Here is a 7,500-nt window from a genome sequence, read left to right on the forward strand (position 1 = left end):
CGTGCTGTAAGACTGGGCACACAACGTGAATCGCACGTCAGCCAGACACTCGAACATGCACCACTCTCGGCCTGCAACGGAGACACACAATACGTAAACATCTGGAATGCGACAATGTCGAGTGCATCCTCTCTGCCACATTGCACCGTCGACACTATGATAACCAGAGCAGTAGGTCCACCTATAAAAGCACAATACCCCACTCCTCCGACAACTACCATTGCTCAGATAAATCAACACCACCAACACACATCCTACACAGAGGGGCACCAAATATCATCCCCCGCCCTCGTGTTATACCACATGAAAAATTGCAGAAGTGAGAGACACACATCCGCCAGCCTCTTGCTACAAGCATCGAACCGACGTGACGTATCTGACGGTGACTCAGGCATCCGTGTACTGCCACCACTATCCACCCCCCCCCCCCTCTCTCTCTGCCCCCTTCCCACACAATACCAAATTTAACCAACTTTATCGCTTAACCTAACTGTGGCTGTACCAGTTTATCGCTTAACCTAACTGTGGCTGTACCAGTTTATCGCTTAACCTAACTGTGGCTGTACCAGTTTATCGCTTAACCTAACTGTGGCTGTACCAGTTTATCGCTTAACCTAACTGTGGCTGTACCAGTTTATCGCTTAACCTAACTGTGGCTGTACCAGTTTATCGCTTAACCTAACTGTGGCTGTACCAGTTTATCGCTTAACCTAACTGTGGCTGTACCAGTTTATCGCTTAACCTAACTGTGGCTGTACCAGTTTATCGCTTAACCTAACTGTGGCTGTACCAGTTTATCGCTTAACCTAACTGTGGCTGTACCAGTTTATCGCTTAACCTAACTGTGGCTGTACCAGTTTATCGCTTAACCTAACTGTGGCTGTACCAGTTTATCGCTTAACCTAACTGTGGCTGTACCAGTTTATCGCTTAACCTAACTGTGGCTGTACCAGTTTATCGCTTAACCTAACTGTGGCTGTACCAGTTTATCGCTTAACCTAACTGTGGCTGTACCAGTTTATCGCTTAACCTAACTGTGGCTGTACCAGTTTATCGCTTAACCTAACTGTGGCTGTACCAGTTTATCGCTTAACCTAACTGTGGCTGTACCAGATTATCGCTTAACCTAACTGTGGCTGTACCAGATTATCGCTTAACCTAACTGTGGCTGTACCAGATTATCGCTTAACCTAACTGTGGCTGTACCAGATTATCGCTTAACCTAACTGTGGCTGTACCAGATTATCGCTTAACCTAACTCAATTTGTCCCTTAACCTAACTCAATTTGTCCCTTAACCTAACTCAATTTGTCCCTTAACCTAACTCAATTTGTCCCTTAACCTAACTCAATTTGTCCCTTAACCTAACTCAATTTGTCCCTTAACCTAACTCAATTTGTCCCTTAACCTAACTCAATTTGTCCTTAACCTAACTCAATTTGTCCCTTAACCTAACTCAATTTGTCCCTTAACCTAACTCAATTTGTCCCTTAACCTAACTCAATTTGTCCCTTAACCTAACTCAATTTGTCCCTTAACCTAACTCAATTTGTCCCTTAACCTAACTCAAGTTGTCCCTTAACCTAACTCAAGTTGTCCCTTAACCTAACTCAAGTTGTCCCTTAACCTAACTCAAGTTGTCCCTTAACCTAACTCAAGTTGTCCCTTAACCTAACTCAAGTTGTCCCTTAACCTAACTCAAGTTGTCCCTTAACCTAACTCAAGTTGTCCCTTAACCTAACTCAAGTTGTCCCTTAACCTAACTCAAGTTGTCCCTTAACCTAACTCAAGTTGTCCCTTAACCTAACTCAAGTTGTCCCTTAACCTAACTCAAGTTGTCCCTTAACCTAACTCAAGTTGTCCCTTAACCTAACTCAAGTTGTCCCTTAACCTAACTCAAGTTGTCCCTTAACCTAACTCAAGTTGTCCCTTAACCTAACTCAATTTGTCCCTTAACCTAACCCACGTTGTCCCTTAACCTAACTCAAGTTGTCCCTTAACCTAACTCAATTTGTCCCTTAACCTAACTCAATTTGTCCCTTAACCTAACTCAATTTGTCCCTTAACCTAACTCAATTTGTCCCTTAACCTAACTCAAGTTGTCCCTTAACCTAACTCAAGTTGTCCCTTAACCTAACTCAAGTTGTCCCTTAACCTAACTCAAGTTGTCCCTTAACCTAACTCAAGTTGTCCCTTAACCTAACTCAAGTTGTCCCTTAACCTAACTCAAGTTGTCCCTTAACCTAACTCAAGTTGTCCCTTAACCTAACTCAAGTTGTCCCTTAACCTAACTCAATTTGTCCCTTAACCTAACTCAAGTTGTCCCTTAACCTAACTCAAGTTGTCCCTTAACCTAACTCAATTTGTCCCTTAACCTAACTCAATTTGTCCCTTAACCTAACTCAAGTTGTCCCTTAACCTAACTCAAGTTGTCCCTTAACCTAACTCAAGTTGTCCCTTAACCTAACTCAAGTTGTCCCTTAACCTAACTCAAGTTGTCCCTTAACCTAACTCAAGTTGTCCCTTAACCTAACTCAAGTTGTCCCTTAACCTAACTCAAGTTGTCCCTTAACCTAACTCAAGTTGTCCCTTAACCTAACTCAAGTTGTCCCTTAACCTAACTCAAGTTGTCCCTTAACCTAACTCAAGTTGTCCCTTAACCTAACTCAAGTTGTCCCTTAACCTAACTCAAGTTGTCCCTTAACCTAACTCAATTTGTCCCTTAACCTAACTCAATTTGTCCCTTAACCTAACTCAAGTTGTCCCTTAACCTAACTCAATTTGTCCCTTAACCTAACTCAATTTGTCCCTTAACCTAACTCAATTTGTCCCTTAACCTAACTCAAGTTGTCCCTTAACCTAACTCAAGTTGTCCCTTAACCTAACCCACGTTGTCCCTTAACCTAACCCACGTTGTCCCTTAACCTAACCGACGTTGTCCCTTAACCTAACCGACGTTGTCCCTTAACCTAACCGACGTTGTCCCTTAACCTAACCGACGTTGTCCCTTAACCTAACCGACGTTGTCCCTTAACCTAACCCACGTTGTCCCTTAACCTAACCCACGTTGTCCCTTAACCTAACCCACGTTGTCCCTTAACCTAACCCACGTTGTCCCTTAACCTAACCCACGTTGTCCCTTAACCTAACCCACGTTGTCCCTTAACCTAACCCACGTTGTCCCTTAACCTAACCCACGTTGTCCCTTAACCTAACCCACGTTGTCCCTTAACCTAACCCACGTTGTCCCTTAACCTAACCCACGTTGTCCCTTAACCTAACCCACGTTGTCCCTTAACCTAACCCACGTTGTCCCTTAACCTAACCCACGTTGTCCCTTAACCTAACCCACGTTGTCCCTTAACCTAACCCACGTTGTCCCTTAACCTAACCCACGTTGTCCCTTAACCTAACCCACGTTGTCCCTTAACCTAACCCACGTTGTCCCTTAACCTAACCCACGTTGTCCCTTAACCTAACCCACGTTGTCCCTTAACCTAACCCACGTTGTCCCTTTGCCTAACATAGTTCACTGCTCGGAATCTCTGGTGTCGTTGTTATCCTCATGTAGATGTCTTGCGAGTGTTGCTTACTTTCCACATATTCCTGCTATCCACTGTCAATTGTACTGCAATAGGACTATATCGCCGACCCCCCCCCTCCCCCCCCTCTGTCCCCCTCTGTCCCCCTCTTTGTGTCTCTGTCCTCTCAAGCTGGTCGGTCTGGCGTTTGAGTGTTAAATGAGCCTCGCAGCTGTTCAGTTGCATTCAGATGTCGACGCCCTCAGTGTACGTCGTGGTATGGTCTGTGTCCATTGTCCGCTGATGTCGTACGCGTAACCCACACGCTGTACCGATCATCGGTCGTTACGTACAGAGTGAAGTAGTGTGATACGTGTGACCGTACGCTGGCTGTGCCCAACGGTGTCGAATCTCAATTTCCATATGTTGTGCTTGATGCTACTTGTCTCGTCTCCCAATAACAGCTAGGTTGCACTGTGGTACGCCGTAGAGGCGTGTGGGAGGAACGTACGAACGCATTGTATGTCACCCTGGGTCGCTGGGGGTGGTGGTGCGGTGAGTCAGGTCAGGTCAGGTCAGCGTGAGCCGTCTGATGTAGTGACGCGTGTATTCCGACTTTGTCGTATTGCCTCACACAAAGTGCTACCCTGGTGGACCGCGTTCCATATCTGGGACATGCCGCAGATGCCGGTTGACAGTGGATCGCGGAAGGTACATCGCATACGTGCGCGGGCCACCTTCCACGTGTTCTCTTCTGCACATGTCGCAGTGTGTATGTGGTCTGATGTAGCGTGTCGTGACACATGACATCCTGGCATGCAAGAATTGTTGAATTCGCAAATGTAGGTGGACATCTACGTTTACTGCCCAAGATACGCAAATGAACTGGAAATCCGTTGTTGAGCGGTTGTTCACGCTGGAGGTGAATCTGTGATGGCGACGATCGGTACAGCTATTAACCGGTTGTTTCAGCGGTACCCGCCACATCCACACGCGTGACTAGGCCCATGTGGGTATGAAGCGATACGCGGCGGTGGCTTGGTGGGACTGTTCCCGGCCGGTGAAGGGGGGCCGCCCGGCGTGTTGGCCGCGCGCTGCGTGGGCGCACGCGCAACAGGCGGCTGGTGGGGGGCGCCGAGTGGCAGGAGCGCCAGCCGACGGGCCCGGCAGGCGGCGCAGCTACGCTGCGGCGCACCCTGCACGCGGCGCCTGGCGGCCAAAGTTGGTTCAGCCGAGCCCGGTGCGAAGCGCGGTGGACATCTGCAGTGTGCTGGTCTGATTGAGGACTGTGTGCGTTGAGGATGCGCCGCCGCCTGGCACTCGGCGCCGCGACGCCGTCTGCTGCTCGGTCGCCCCAGCGGTTCTCGCAGGTGGTTTGTATCGCAGTTGTGCGGACGTGTTGGCGCGTGCGCTGTGCTGGGAGAGTTCGCTTCTGCACCCAAGTGGGGCTTTGCCCTTGTGTGGCGCTGGCGTTGGAGCTGCCGGTCACCATAGGTGGCGCGTGTTGTCTCCCGCCGGCAATGCCACGACAGCACGCTCCCGGGCCTCTGTCGGCAGCGGCAAGCTCAGTTGGGAGCAAGGGTGTTCGCACTAAAACCGTCTACTCGCCTAACTCCGGGCGATTGCGCCTCTCTCGAAACCGACCAAGTACCTAGGACGGCGCTGCGCGCCGCCGGGACCTGAGAGGGTTTCGAGGTGTATCGTGCAGGGGAGCTCGGCCTCCTCCTGTTTGCAGAATAATTGAGCGGACGCTTGCGTGTTCGCGCGGGCCCCCGGGACACACTCCCGGGCGGCCGGCTGCTCAGCTCTAGTTGACGCAGCTCCCTGGTTGATCCTGCCAGTAGTCATATGCTTGTCTCAAAGATTAAGCCATGCATGTCTCAGTACAAGCCGCATTAAGGTGAAACCGCGAATGGCTCATTAAATCAGTTATGGTTCCTTAGATCGTACCCACGTTACTTGGATAACTGTGGTAATTCTAGAGCTAATACATGCAAACAGAGTCCCGACCAGAGATGGAAGGGACGCTTTTATTAGATCAAAACCAATCGGATTGGCTTGTCTGGTCCGTTTGCCTTGGTGACTCTGAATAACTTTGGGCTGATCGCACGGTCCTCGTACCGGCGACGCATCTTTCAAATGTCTGCCTTATCAACTGTCGATGGTAGGTTCTGCGCCTACCATGGTTGTAACGGGTAACGGGGAATCAGGGTTCGATTCCGGAGAGGGAGCCTGAGAAACGGCTACCACATCCAAGGAAGGCAGCAGGCGCGCAAATTACCCACTCCCGGCACGGGGAGGTAGTGACGAAAAATAACGATACGGGACTCATCCGAGGCCCCGTAATCGGAATGAGTACACTTTAAATCCTTTAACGAGTATCTATTGGAGGGCAAGTCTGGTGCCAGCAGCCGCGGTAATTCCAGCTCCAATAGCGTATATTAAAGTTGTTGCGGTTAAAAAGCTCGTAGTTGGATTTGTGTCCCACGCTGTTGGTTCACCGCCCGTCGGTGTTTAACTGGCATGTATCGTGGGACGTCCTGCCGGTGGGGCGAGCCGAAGGGGTGCTTTCGCGTCCCGAGGCGGACCCCGTTTAAATCCTACCAGGGTGCTCTTTGTTGAGTGTCTCGGTGGGCCGGCACGTTTACTTTGAACAAATTAGAGTGCTTAAAGCAGGCAAGCCCGCCTGAATACTGTGTGCATGGAATAATGGAATAGGACCTCGGTTCTATTTTGTTGGTTTTCGGAACCCGAGGTAATGATTAATAGGGACAGGCGGGGGCATTCGTATTGCGACGTTAGAGGTGAAATTCTTGGATCGTCGCAAGACGAACAGAAGCGAAAGCATTTGCCAAGTATGTTTTCATTAATCAAGAACGAAAGTTAGAGGTTCGAAGGCGATCAGATACCGCCCTAGTTCTAACCATAAACGATGCCAGCCAGCGATCCGCCGCAGTTCCTCCGATGACTCGGCGGGCAGCCTCCGGGAAACCAAAGCTTTTGGGTTCCGGGGGAAGTATGGTTGCAAAGCTGAAACTTAAAGGAATTGACGGAAGGGCACCACCAGGAGTGGAGCCTGCGGCTTAATTTGACTCAACACGGGAAACCTCACCAGGCCCGGACACCGGAAGGATTGACAGATTGATAGCTCTTTCTTGATTCGGTGGGTGGTGGTGCATGGCCGTTCTTAGTTGGTGGAGCGATTTGTCTGGTTAATTCCGATAACGAACGAGACTCTAGCCTGCTAACTAGTCGCGTGACATCCTTCGTGCTGTCAGCGATTACTTTTCTTCTTAGAGGGACAGGCGGCTTCTAGCCGCACGAGATTGAGCAATAACAGGTCTGTGATGCCCTTAGATGTTCTGGGCCGCACGCGCGCTACACTGAAGGAATCAGCGTGTCTTCCTAGGCCGAAAGGTCGGGGTAACCCGCTGAACCTCCTTCGTGCTAGGGATTGGGGCTTGCAATTGTTCCCCATGAACGAGGAATTCCCAGTAAGCGCGAGTCATAAGCTCGCGTTGATTACGTCCCTGCCCTTTGTACACACCGCCCGTCGCTACTACCGATTGAATGATTTAGTGAGGTCTTCGGACTGGTACGCGGCATCGACTCTGTCGTTGCCGATGCTACCGGAAAGATGACCAAACTTGATCATTTAGAGGAAGTAAAAGTCGTAACAAGGTTTCCGTAGGTGAACCTGCGGAAGGATCATTACCGACTAGACTGCATGTCTTTCGATGTGCGTGTCGTGTCGCGCAACACGCTACCTGTACGGCAGTGGCCGTGCGCCGCGTGCGGAACCACGCGTGCCTCTCAAAACTAGCGGAAGTGTTGTTGTTGTGTGGTACGAGCGCTGAAGCTCTGGAGCGGCTGGCCTGCGGTACCTGGCGCCTGGCGCCGGTTTTGAATGACGTTCGCCCGAGTGCCTGTCCGCTCCGGTGTGGAGCCGTACGACGCCCATCGGCTGTGAGGCCGTTGG

General features: G+C 50.3%; 1 non-coding gene across 1 annotated transcript; it reads left to right on the top strand.

The window, feature by feature from the left end:
* The first annotated feature begins 5,342 nt into the window (after positions 1 to 5,342).
* On the top strand, positions 5,343 to 7,235 carry LOC126334012 (small subunit ribosomal RNA). The gene has a single exon (XR_007564513.1). It is a non-coding gene; the product is annotated as a small subunit ribosomal RNA (ribosomal RNA).
* Positions 7,236 to 7,500: the final 265 nt, after the last annotated feature.

This window comes from Schistocerca gregaria, unplaced genomic scaffold (genome assembly GCF_023897955.1).
Source record: "Schistocerca gregaria isolate iqSchGreg1 unplaced genomic scaffold, iqSchGreg1.2 ptg001670l, whole genome shotgun sequence".
NCBI classification, from domain to species: domain Eukaryota; kingdom Metazoa; phylum Arthropoda; class Insecta; order Orthoptera; family Acrididae; genus Schistocerca; species Schistocerca gregaria.